This window comes from Grammomys surdaster, unplaced genomic scaffold (assembly GCF_004785775.1).
Source record: "Grammomys surdaster isolate TR1022 unplaced genomic scaffold, NIH_TR_1.0 125896, whole genome shotgun sequence".
In the NCBI taxonomy this organism is placed as follows: domain Eukaryota; kingdom Metazoa; phylum Chordata; class Mammalia; order Rodentia; family Muridae; genus Grammomys; species Grammomys surdaster.
Window position 1 is genome coordinate 2,328,531 of NW_021620720.1, and position 13,742 is coordinate 2,342,272.

Consider the following 13,742-nt stretch of genomic DNA (forward strand, 5'->3'; position numbering starts at 1 on the left):
AAAGAAAGAAAGAAAGAAAGAAAGAAAGAAAGAAAGAAAGAAAGAAATGCAGGGTCATCCTCAGTTATGTTGGTACCCTCCCCTCCCACCATCCACCCCATCTACCATCTCAAGGCTGATGATGGCTTGAAACCCATTCTGAATGCCTGGTGTGGTGAGTTTTAACATGGCATCTACCCCACTCACAAGCTATGGTTTGAGCAGAGCTAGCAGTGGATGGGTAGCTGTCTCTCTTCTGTTCAGCTGTTTTCACCTGGGCAGCTTGAGGCTGGAGGTACCTCACTCCTCCCACGCCTAGTGGTTGATACATGTTGTCAAAGGCATAAGCTAAGTGACAGATTATATCTAATCTGGCCCTACTGCTACAATACTACTACTACATTGTTTCTTAAAGCAAGTCAGGGAGGCTGCTCATACTTAGGAAATTGGGTCACACCAATGGGACAAGGGTTAGGGGACATTTGGGCATATTTTAAAAACAACCACGGAGAAGCTAAGTGTATCCCTCTGTACTCTTTGTGCTAAGGAGCTGGAGACAAGCAGATCCTAGGTGCTCAGTACTCACTGGCCCACCAGCCTAGCCTGGTCCAAAAGATGAGTCTCAGGTACAGTGAGAACTGATGTCAAAAAAAAAAAAAAAAAGCAAACAAGCAAGCAAACAGACAAACAAAAATAAATCAGGTAAAAAGCAATCAAGCCCACCCTCCCATGACCACCTCTCACCTACACACATACACAACCACATATGTACACACACACACTATTACATACACACACACATGCACACATACAAGCATGCTGCCTGTATCATCTGGGTGTTAGGGGCAGGAGGATCAGATATTCTGGGTCATCTTCAACTATATAGAAAATTTGAGGCCAACCTGGGATAAAGACCCTGTCAAAAATCAAATAGGAGGTGGCAGGTGGAATAGTCTGTCAGGTAAGGAGATTTGCCACCAAACCTGATGACCCTGGGATCCACATGGTGGAAGGAGAGAAGTGACTCCTGCAAGTTGTCCTCTGCCCTCACAGACACAATATGGCATACACAGTCGTATAGATATACATATAAGCAAGCAAACACGACTTGGGGCAGGAGAGCAGCAACTAAGGCTGAAACTATTTTTGCCCTGGCTTCCCTGGTGCCTCTGGTCCCAGCCTGGCAGCACTTAAAAAGCTGGGCTGCGACAAGAGGACTTTGCTGCCACCTTATGGAACCAATGAACACTGCATTGAGTAGTATGATGAGTCATTGAGATGGGTGTGCCTTATTAAACACCAGGAGCAATCAAAATGTGCTCTGCTCCCTGTAAGAGGGGCACAGGGCAAGCCTCTATGAACCCACAATACAAATAACTCACAAGTCTCGGAAGACTGTCTTGGATGAAAACCAGTAACACTCTGTGGAAAGAGAAGTCGTAATCTCGATTGTCGAAGTACTAGATTACGGAAGTCTTTGTGGAGGAATAGAAAAAGACAGGGAGAGCATTCAGGACAGAAACCAAGACAGAAGCCAAGGCTGGAGGTGTGGCAGTGCAGGAGGAGGTAACAGGGCAGCCAGGAGGCTGTCATTTGCTGTGTGGGGCGTGGCACTTAGGTACACAAACGGAACACATGTAAAAAAAAAAAAAAAAAGTAAAAATGGAATGACTACTAGATTTCCACAGCACGCTGGGCAGTGGTGGCGCACGCCTTTAATCCCAGCACTTGGGAGGCAGAGGCAGGCGGATTTCTGAGTTCGAGGCCAGCCTGGTCTACAGAGTGAGTTCCAGGACAGGTGGGACTACACGGAGAAACCCTGTCTCGAAAAACCAAAAAAAAAAAAAAAAAAAAGTAGATTTCCACAGCACGTGCTCTTGGCACGGTTGATGTTGCCTGGGATCTCCTCAGGGAAGAAGGGGGCTCGGTGAAGTCTTATGTCCCAGTAACAATGATGGCAGCAGCCTTTTTGGTCCAGGTATTCGTTTACCCGTGGAAGAGGACAATGAGTATGTCATGGTCCACGTGTGAAGGTCAAAGGACTTCTTATGGGATTCTGATCTCTTCCGCCACGTGACTCCCAAGGACTGAACTCAGACCGTCAGATTTAAAAACAGGTGCCCTTATCAGATGAAGAAGCCAAGTCCCAGAGAAGTGAGGGGAGGATGGGGGCCTGACTCCCAGATTCCTTGTCCTAAGCAGGCTGCTGCCTTGACCTGTGCTTCCGGAAGGAAACCTGGAGCATGGAATATAAATGCTCTGAAATGGAGTTGGTTTTGCTTATTATAATTTTTTGAGTTTATAATTACATGACCTACCCCCTTTCTCTTCCTCCCTCTAAGCTTCCCCCTGTAGTTCCCTTGTTCTCTTTCAAATTTATGGCCATGTTTAACTGTTGGTGTGTGTGTGTGTGTGTGTGTGTATGTGTGCGTGTCTCATATTCCTAAATATATAAATACCACCTGCTCATTCTGTATGTCGCTTGTGTGTTGTTTGTTTGTTTCGAGAATGAAGAGATCCTGGCCTATCTGACACACTTCCTGTCCAAAGGACTGTTAACTATATCATAAAATGGGACAGGGAACCTGCCATCAACTCATTGCCCCAGAACACGCCAGGGGACAATGTTTTATGTTCACAATTCAAGGTGTCCTCACAAGAGGCAGGGATGGTTAAGAGAACCAGCTAAGATTTATAATTCTGGCTCTGTCGCTGCCCAGCTGAGTGACTGGCGGACACACCCTGATCTCTGTTCTAATTTCCTCCTGCACGGATTGCTGGAGGAGTGAACTAGTCGGAGTGGAGGAGGCCGTCCGGGCTGAACACACTGTCATTATTATTAACAAGGAAAGAGTCTGATGCTCTATTTCCAACACCAAGCTATCTAAGACCAGCCCATGGCTTCTCCCTGGCATGCTTTGCAGTAAGACTTCTGGGCCTTTCTTAGGGCTGTGCCTTCAGTCTGTAACGACCAGCATCATGGTCTGGGGAGATCTTTTTCCGTCTTCTCCTGCTAGAACCACTTCTGTGCCTACCACTGCGTCTTGCTTAACTCTCTCATACTGAACCTCTTCCCGGAAATGCTATAAGACAAGGGGCTCATCTTTGACTGCTCCGGAAACTTAGGGTTCAATTTCCCAAAGGCAGAGGGCCTTTGTCACTTATGATCTGACTGAGGTCACAGTCGACGGATGCCCAGTGAAAACTTATGGAATAAGAGAAAAGAAAGATAGAAGGAAAGGGAAAAAAAAAACAGAAGATGAACACTACCCAAGAGTGACTGAGGCTGGGCATATCAGTACATGCCTTTAGTCTCAGCGTTTCGGAGAATAGGCAGGCAGCTCTCTGTAAGTTCAAGGCCAGGGATATAAGTCCCAGGCCAGTAAAAGACTATATAGTGAGATCTTGTCTCTCAAAACAAAACAAAAGAGAAATCTGAGCTGAAATGGTGGTCCACCCCCCCATAGTTTCAGCCCTGGGCTACATAGAAAGACCACATTTCCAGTTGTTGTTGTTATTATTATTATTATTACAACAACAACAATAATAAATAGTAATAGGACTGGAGAGATGGCTCAAGAGTCCTTGCTGAGCAATCATGAGAGCCAGAGTACAGACCCCAAGTAATGATCGTGTATCCCACATAACATGCACACACACATGTACATACACATACACAGAGACATGGACACACATAAATATTTAAAAGTAAAAATAAACAAATAGCTGGGCAGTGGTGGCACACGCCTTTAATCCCAGCACTTGGGAGGCAGAGGCAGGCGGATTTCTGAGTTTGAGGCCACCCTAGTCTACAGAGTGAGCTCCAGGACAGCCATGGCTACACAGAGAAAACCTGTCTTGAAAAGCAACAACAACAACAAAAAAGTAAAAATAAACAAATAAGCAAGCTTCCCCTACTAAAGGTGTGGCACATGTAAATAGACACTTAGCATATGTATGTGAAGCCTTGGGTTCCAGCCCCAGCTACTGTCTAACTTCTTAAGGGGACATTTGCAGTTTAACACCCTCCCTCCCCCAACCTCAGCTCCCTTTCATTCCTCCAGGGCATGAAAACAGTGCAGCTCCGGGCTTGACCTTTGCCCCTCCCGAGGATTTCTTCAACCAGTGGTGACCATAACCAGACTTAAATAGCTGCTTTGTGAACAGATCAAATGAGGACCTGACTAGGAACTTTCAGGCACCTGGTGCAGCATAGGCACTCAATAAACATTCTTTGTGATGACGGTGACTGGTTGGGTGAGTCTAAGGATTCCAATTGGAATATAGCTCAGGGCGAAAGGGCTTGCCTAGAGTGCAAGAGGCCCTGGGTTCAACCCCCAGCATCAGGGGGTAAAACGGAAAAAGATATTACAGACATGTGACAAAGGACTATACCCTGGTAGTGCTCTCCAGGCTTGGCTGTTCTTGTATCCAGCCCAGCAGTCACACAAAGGTCACAACGCTTTCTCTTGCCCCCCCCCCTTCCTGTTAAGACACAATAAAGGACTCTGACTGCCTGATTAGAGGAAGCAGATATACAATTAATTTCCATTTTAGACTTAAATCCCTCCTCCTACCTTTCAAGAAGAATTCCATACCTATTCCAGTTTACACACTGAACAAACATAGGATTTTCCAGTGGGTTCTGTAGTCTTTGAAGTGACCAGACCAGACTATTGATTTATTTCCAACTCACCTCTTCCTTTGAACCCAGAAGGGTCAAGGTTAATTATATAATAAAACACACTGTGCCCAGCTGCCTTTCTGAGGGCACAGGGAGTCCTTACTCCCTTTCTGAGCCAGAAGAGGTAGATCGGATTTCTGAGTCCTTCCCTCTCGATTCATTTCCTTCATCAGAACCCATTAAGAAGAAGAAGGGGGTGGGGTGGGAATGACCTCTCATTTCCTCCCTGAGAGATAAATTTTAATTTTCTGAAAATCAACAACGGGATGTGAGCCATGTGTTTACACTCTTTCAGCTGAAAAACCTTGCTGGGTGCCCCTGTCTTAGAGTTGGCAGAGAGGTGGGTAGGGTAGCCAAGGGTTACAGACTCCCGAGCCTGGAGTCTTTATCTCCTATGAAGTGGAATACTGTCCTACAGAGGGACCCTGCTGGTGCTGTTACTACAACCAAGACTCCACTAAGGCTGACATGATGGTGAACTAACCATCGTGAGCTACTCACGCATACTTAGTCTTCAGTGGCCACTGAGATGGGCAGTGTGGCATGACCATTGGTTGATGGTCCCTGTGGCCCACTTGCCAACCAGCCCAGCCTACTTGGTGAGTTCCAGACCAGTGAGAGATTCGTCTCTAGATAAACAAACAGACAAACAAACAAATGGTGAAATAAAATTAAAAAAAAATGAATGTCAGGCACAGTGGTAAACACCGTTAATCCTGGTACTCTGGAGGCAGAGGCAGGTAGATCTCTGTGAGTTCAAAGCTAATTTACACCGAAAATTGCAGGCCAGCTAAGGCTACCTAGTGAGATCCTGTCTCAAAAACAAAACAACAAAACGAAAAAGCCCAGATAGCTCAGTTGGTAGAGCATTGGACTTTGCTGGTGGCTAGAGGAGACTTTGAGGTGGGGGGTTGGAGGGGTAATCTGATCAAAAATGCATTGTGTATATCTATGAAATTCTCAAAGAATCAATTTTTTAAATAAATAAATGAATGAATGAATGAATAAATAAATAAATAAATAAATAAATAAATAAATAAGGCTGGTGAGGTGGACGGGAATGCAAAAAGCATCTGTCCACCTGAATTCAACCCCTAGAACCCACAGGGAGAAGAAAAGCAGAACGATAGGGAGAGAAACGGCTGCACTTTCTCCTCCATATTACTTGTATGCATATGAGAGTGCGCACCTCGGAACAAGCACGCTCTCATGCATACCAATAATAAGGATGAAGATAATGAACTAAATTAATTTTTTTCCAAGATGGACAGTGAATGCTTGAGGAGCAATATGTGAGGTTGACTCCTGACCCCTACATACACGCACACAGGTGCTTGCCTGCGCACCATCACGTACAAAAATTGTCTCTTTTTTTTTCCACCCACATATTCCCACCCCCAGGGAGAGAACTTGGTTAAACTGCTACATTTCATGTCTGCGAAGTTTTACTAATACCCACGTGTTGAACAACTGGTGAAGGCCTTCTAGAAAGTAAGGGGCCTTAGGAGGCGGAGCCTAGAGAAAGGAAGTTGCGTCTCAGGGACGTGTCTCTGAAAAGACTTCCGGTCTCTGGAGGCTGGCCTTCTTAGGGTTTGGGCACAGTTTCTTCCTGCAATTGTGAGTTCGCTCCAGCCTGAGTTCATGCAGTGACCCCTGAGTCTTGAACCAGAAGCCCTCCCTCCATCTCGGCCCAGAAAGTTGAAAAAGAATGAAATTCTTTTTCTTTCCATCGTTTAAATGCAAAATGATTTTAGAAGGTGGCCAGCCTTGGAAGGCCTGGCAACATGGTCTCACAGAGGCAGCCACGCCCGGGCTCTGAGAGAGAGATAGACAAAATGACAGACAGATGCAGCTAACTGGATAGAAAGGTGGATTTGATCCTCTCCTAGGTGTCCAGCCCAGAGAAGAGTCCCAAGCTTTCCCATGTGACTGACTGAGGATGTGGGGATGGAGTGTGACTGGTTGCGACCACTCAGGGACCAGCATCTTTCCTAAAGCCCCAAATCTGGAGATTTCCCACCGCATAGCACCTGATTGAAGTGAAAATGACACCTCTGGGGAGAACCACTAAACCCTGTAGTAGCCTGCATCCGAAGAAGGTTCTACCATAGCCAAGGTGTCTGCCCCGAGGACAGAGGCTCAACATCTGAGTAAGGGATGTAGATTCCAGGAGACGGCCGCAGACTGTCCACTCCTCCCCAAGTCAGCCCAGGTCACCCTGCCGCCGACATACTGTGCGGTCTGTCACCTCCTTAGTTTCCTTGGGAAACTGCGGGCCAGTCACAAAGTCCAGACACGTGGGGCTGTCAACAGTGCCTTTGAGGATAAATAAGGAGACCCTTCTCTGGACAGGAGGAAAAACTTGAAGACTGGTGACTGAGCCATGCTCACTCTGCTAGTAGCGGGCTCCAACATATCCTCTGCCCTCGTGTTCTGGAATCCTGGCAGGGGTGGAGGACGCAGTGAAGTAAAGAACATCTTTCATGGCAAAAGAATATATCCTTCTTTTTTTTTTTTTTTTTTTTTTTTTTTGGTGGTGGTGGTGTACACCTTTAATCCCAGCACTTGGGAGGCAGGAGGCAGAAAAAGGCAGATTTCTGATTTCAAGGCCAGCCTGGTCTACAGAGTGAGTTCCAGGACAGCCAGGGCTACACAGAGAAACCCTGTCTCGAAAAAACAAAGAAAGACAACAAGAAGACACCATACTTGAACCTGAGGAAAAACTCTGCAGTCGGGTCCTTTATTTCTCTTTTATACACTAGGCCATGAATTCGTATGGAATGGGCTCCAGCAGCTCAGGCTCTTTCCCATTAGTCCTCACAAAGTGTGCTTCTCTGAGTGGTGCAGGCTGGCGCTTCAGCTGAACCCAGGTGCCCTTCTCTTTGGCTTCCTTTTTCTTCTGATCGTTCTCCTTCACCCGCTTCAGGAAGCTGTCTCTGCTCTTCGAGTGTTTAATGTGCTCAATCCACACGTTGATCCTCTTGGCCAGAATCTTGCCCTTAACTTGCTTGTTTACAATGATGCCCACAGCATGCTGGGTGACACTGTAGACTCTTCCGGTTTTGCCGTGGTAACACTTATGGGCATTCCTTTTTGAACAGTACCCATTCCCTTGATGTCTACAATATCACCCTTCTTATAGACTCGCATGTATGTGGCCAAAGGAACAACTCCATGTTTCCTAAAAGGCCTAGAGAACATATATCGAGTGCCTCTCCTCTTTCCCTTTGTGTTCGTCATTTTGGCGAGTTAACTGGAAGATGGCTGCTCGAATATATCCTTCTTAAAAGAACTAAAGACTGTCATATGAGGACTCTGCAAGCCGAGGGAGGAGAATGGATCCAGGCCAGACTTAATACACAGTACAACCTTATCTAGCAAAAAGGAAGAAGAAGGAGGAGGAGGAAAAGGAAGAGGAAGAAGAGGAAGAAAGAGAAGGAGGAGGAGGAAGAGGAAGAGGAGAAGAAGGAGAAGGAGAAGAGGAAGAGGAAGAAAGTTAGTTTCCGCTTTACCATCACAAAGCCCCCTGTGAAGGAAGCACAATTATTCCCAGTCTACAGATGAGAACACTGAGGCCTCTCGAGGTTGTGTGACTAGGCAGCAGGCTGTGACACTGATTAGCAGGTCCTCATTTTTGTCAGCGGGCTCCCTCTGTGCTTACTCTTACAATGGATGTGAGAAGGTTTTAGATAGAGTTTGTCTCTGTGGGCCAGCTTTGGAAAGCAGGGCCTGGTGGATTCATTACTGTTAACGAATTATAATCCTTCTATCCTGTCTTTAGTCATCCCTATGGTGTCTTCATTAGTGATTCCCTGATCCAAAGTCAAGTCAAAACTCTCCCTCCAGCTGGTCACACTTGTGCCAGCTGAAGGACCTCCTCCCCACCCCACCCCCGCTTGTTTTCCAGGATATTAATGTTTCAGATGGTACTAGGTCTGCCATCTCAAAGAGTGGTCGAGTGTGGATGTTCCTTCCAACTGACTAGGATCAGAGGTTTGGGGCAACTCAGCTCAGAAGCCTGCTACATCCTCTTTGATGGGTCACATGTGGCCTGCCCTACAGAAATTAGCTTCTTCCGATGGGAATTAGCATTAGTCACAGGGAAACAGTCTTTGGGACTCTGACACAAAGGGTGAGCATAGGAGAGAATCTACCCATTCCAGCCTGAGATGTGCCTTCCGGGCCTTTTTGGAAGTTCTGTGTTTGCTTCAAGGCCTGGCATCCACACCTCTGTCTTAACAAGACCTTCATGACTCTTGGGTAGTCTGCTCCCACCGCCCTTCACGTGTATGGTTTCCCCTCAGGTCTAGTGCTTAACAAGTTCTCCATGAGCAGGGACTCTGACTCTGTTAGAGAACTTGGCTGCTAGCATGCATGAGGCTGTAGTTACATTGAAGCCGTAGTTGAAGCCGTGCATGAAGCCGTGCATGCCCAGGAGTTCCACTCCTAGGTATGTATGTGAACACACATGTGAATGTTTGTGACTGCATGGATGTGAGTGTATTCAGGCAAGTGAGTGTGTGTATAAGTACCTGCAGGCTATTTACAGAAATGCATGTATGCAAGTGTGCTTACATGGGTATGTATAAGAATGCATGTGTGAGTGTTTGCACGTGCATGTGTGTGTGTGTCTGTTTATGAATGTGCATGGGCGTGTGACAGCATATGTAGCCCCTCAATCTTGGCTTGACCCTGCAGTATGGCTCTGTCTCTGCTGCTTCATCACGGCGGGAAGCCTGTCTGAGTCAGGCCCCTCAGAATGGACAGCCTTGTAGTCACTAAAGGCCAGGGCTGTTCTTATAGACCGAGTGCACTTTGGTTCTGCCACTCTCTGATCTCTACTCCCTGGAGCCCAGCGCTTAACATCATGAAATGTCAGAGCCTGGGACACAGCGGGTGGGGGTGTCAGACTATCTAACTCACCTGACAAATAGGGGAGACCAGGCCCTAGTCAGGTCCCTGCTGTTTAAACACTCGGGACTGCAGAGGATACACAATATTTAGCCCCCAGCTAGCTGAGAACAGCACCTCCCTGGTCTCTCTCCTGCCACAACCTGGAGTCTTTTATCAGCCACAGAGTCTGCAATCTGCAAAATCAGTCTCCCTAGGACCTCCAGCTCTAGTCCTCAGTTGCAATATGACCAGGCCTTACCTTTCTCCATCACTGGGTCTGCCTTAGGCCCTCTCTTCAAGGGAATGCTGGTCTGGTGCTGAGCAGCATTCTAGCTGTGATTAATGGTAAGATGGTTTTTGTTTGAAACTAGGCCCTGGAACTTGTTATGTAGACCGGGGTGGGCTTAAAACTCTATCTCTCCTGAGCTATACAAAGTGAATGGCCTCTGATACTACTGCTGTTTAAACAACCTGAATGCAACTAGTAGTTACACACGACAAGGAAAGAATAAACTCCCCACTAGTGAACTGGCTACAAAACCCAAGCTGTGATGTCCAGGGTATATATTTCCTAAGAATAACTCCGTGGGTACGTCCTATTACAAACAGATAAGCAATGATTCTAATATTAAACACGCTTAAATGTAGCCTTGTTGAAACAAGGCCTCAAAAAATTGGTTTAAGACTCAGAGTTGTTCCTCTCCACGGAAATCTTTAGTAAAAGGCGAAAGATTTATACGATCTGAAGAGAAACCAGAGTATACCTGGGTTTGCTGTCACTCACAGGTCGAGTAAGAACTACTCCTAGCACAGTGATGGTGTCTACTTGACTCACGACTACTCTAGCTAAAAAGAACCTCTCTTTTTCTTTTATAAATGTAATCTAACTTTCACGGAGATATTCTTAGAACAACCTATTAATTTTTCGTTACGTTGTTTTATTGTGCGCACTGTTCTGTGGGTATGCAAATATATAGCGGCCCCGCCCCGAGGACGCGGGCGGGGCCAGTGACGCCACGCAGTGCTCGGCCGGGCCACCAGAGGGCGACGCCGAGAGCTGGTTGGAGAGTTCAAGTCTGAGACTCAGATTTTATGGTCTATTTCTGTACATCTACATTTTATTCTCTTAAAGCCTGCGTTTGTTTTATTTTTTACTTTTGTGATGCTGCTGAGGATTGGAAATAGAGCCTCACACGTACCAGACTAGCTCTCTACAACGAGCTGTATTCCCAACCCTAATTACTGCTATAAATTCGATCAAGAACAAAGCATTCTGGGTACACTAAATTAAGGATCCCGGCTCTTGCCTTAGTGAGGGCGAGGGGTGGGTTTAAACAGTGTACCACTTTCCTGTTTCTTGGATTGAACGGGCGAGCCTCTGAGTAGCTTGTGGTTGTGTGAATTTAAGTCGTGCGCTCAGCGCTTCACTTGTGAATACTCTGCTTTCTTGTCTGTCTTTCAGAGTCTTTGACCACACTTGCTTTAAAATTGGAGCTTGCAGCCGGGCATGTGGTGCATGCCTTTAGTCCCAGCACTCGGAAGGCAGAGGCAGGCAGATCTCTGTGAGTTTGAGGCCAGCCTGGTCTACAGAGTTGACCCTATCTTGAATAAAAATAAGTAAATAAAATTGTGGCTTGCACGCTAGTTCCGGTTTCCTGTTGGCCACATTACTGCTGTGGATAAGATCTTGTGGGTCTCTAACCCTGAACTTTTAAGATTCATTGTCCTTTCCCAGGTGGTTTCAGTGGCACCCAGGACCTGGTCACCCTGACCCTGAATGGAAACCAGCGCTTTTCCTGTATTTGAAGACAGTCTTGCTATGTGACTCGGGTTAGCCTCAAACGTCTCCTGCTCTTACCTCAGTCTCTCAAATCCTGGGATCAAGGCACGCACCACCACACTCAGCGCTGGCCATCTCTCCTTTATGGGGAGAGCAGTCCAGTCTCACTGTCAACGAGGTCAATCAGCAGTTCTCGCCTCTGGGTAGACGGTTCCGGAGCTCTTGGTTTGGAATAGCTGTGACAGAAAAGTGACAGCCAATGTCCCCTTGTGACTGTTGGGTCCTTGAAACCTTAGTGCATCTGGGAACTGAATGGTGTTGGGAGACAGGGTCTAACACTGCAGCTTAGCACACTCAGCACCTGAATTATTTTTTAAGCATTTTATTTTTTATTTTTTAATTTATTGTTTGTTTGGTTTGGTTTGATTTGATTTTGAGACAGGGTTTCTCTGTGTAGCCCTGGCTGTCCTGGAACTCACTCTGTAGACCAGGCTGGCCTCCAACTCAAGAGATCTGCCTGCCTCTGCCTTGGGAGAGCTGGGTTAAAGGTGTGCCACCACTGCCCAGATTGTTTAATTTTTATTTATGTGTATGACTATTTGTGTACAGAGGTCTGAAGAAGGCATCAGATCCCCTGGAACTAGAGTTAGAGACAGTTTTGAACCACCATGTGGGGGCCAGAAACGGAATCCTGGTTCTCAGTACGGCACCAGATACCCCTAACCACTGAACCATCTTCTCTAACTTCAGGTCTGAGACTTTTTATTGTGTTATTTTCATTAATTACCTTTAAATGTCTAGCATGGCTAACGGTTACAATATCAGACAATATTGACTCCGTCATGTTTGGGACTTGGTTTTTTTACTTCAGAAAGGGGCTGGAATGTTGGATTTTCCCTCACGGAAAGAAGAGACAGAAATCGAGACCCTCTCTTCTGAAATTAGGTTTGAGGAGTACTAGAAAAGTATGCTGAGACACAAGATTTCATTTGAGCCAAGACCTTTGGGAGGAGAAAGACAGCTTGTACCAGGTGTGATGGCGCATGCCTTTAATTGCAGCACTTGGGAGGCAGAGGTAGGTGGATGTCTGTGAGTCGGAGGCCAGCCTTGTCTACAGATCGAGTTCCAGGTAAACCAAAGCTACTCAGAGAAACTGTTTTTAAAAAACTGAAAATAAACACAGCTTGCACATGAATGACACCCTGAGATCTCTCTCCCTCTCTTCCCTCCCTCTCCCTACCCCTTGGTAGTGGTGGAGAGATGGTGCACACCTTTAACCCTGACACTTAAGAGGCAGAGGCAAGTGGATTTCTGAGTTCGAGGCCAGCCTGGTCTAAAGGGTGAGTTCCAGGACAGCCAGGGCTACACAGGAAAAACCCTGTCTTGACATAAATAAAAAACAAAACAAAAACCATACTTGCTATCCCCTTCCCCACCCTAACATGTATGTGTGTGTCACAGTGCATGCATGTGTGTACCCCACAAGGTCAGTTCAGAAGACAGTGCCAGGAGCTGCTGGAATACAGGGGTTTGTGAACCGTCTACCAGATCAGGGCTGAGCCTGGGTCGTCTGCAAGAACAGTGAGTGCTCTTAACTGCTGAGCCAGCCCTCTAGCACTCCGCCATCTTTAATGTTTTTCAGGATATTCTTGGGGGTGGAGGGCACTGGCTGTGGCTGTATGTGTGGAGGTCAGAGGTCAACTGTGGGAGTCAATTCTTTTCTTTTACCATGTGAGTTCCAGGGAAACTTAGGGTTCAATTTTCCAAAGGCAGAGGGCCTTTGTCACTTATGATCTGACCGAGGTCACAGGATCAGGCTTAGCAGCAAGTGCTTTTGATGTTATCTAGGGGTGCAGGAACAGATTCATGTTCTCTGATTAAAGAAAGACAGAAAAGAAATATCATCATATGTCTTGGAGCATCCAGCAGAGCTATCATATGATATCGGGGAACTTATGTCCCCCCCCGCTTGAGATTTTCAGTCTAATTAGTAATAGAATTAAGAAGAGACACAAACAGAAGCTCGGACAGTTTAAAAGAAAAGTGTCAGGGCAGGCAAGCTGTAAATCTTACAGCTCCCTGGAGGAGGGAAATGGAGTGGATAAGCTAGCAGGACAGCTACCTGACAGCAGGCAGCTACAAGACTGGAAGGGGAGATTTGAGGAAGCATAGAACACCAGCTAAGGAGCTTAGGCATACTTAGGCTCTGGTTGGCAACCTGAAGAACAAGAGGAGAGAGGACAAAAGAAATAGTTATAAGAGGCAGATGCTGGCAGCCAACCATTGGGCTGAGAGGGAGGTCTCTGATGGAGGAGTTGGAGAAGGGACTGAAGGAGCTCAGGGGGTTTGCAGCCCCATGTGGGGAGCAACAGTGTCGAACAGCCAGACACCAACAGTGTCGAACAG

The 13,742-nt window shown here is 46.6% G+C and overlaps 1 non-coding gene across 1 annotated transcript; it reads right to left on the reverse strand.

The window, feature by feature from the left end:
• Positions 1-10,202: 10,202 nt before the first annotated feature.
• Positions 10,203-10,318, reverse strand: LOC114608438. Its single transcript, XR_003709371.1, has one exon. It is a non-coding gene; the product is annotated as a U5 spliceosomal RNA (small nuclear RNA).
• Between the last annotated feature and the right edge of the window lie 3,424 nt (positions 10,319-13,742).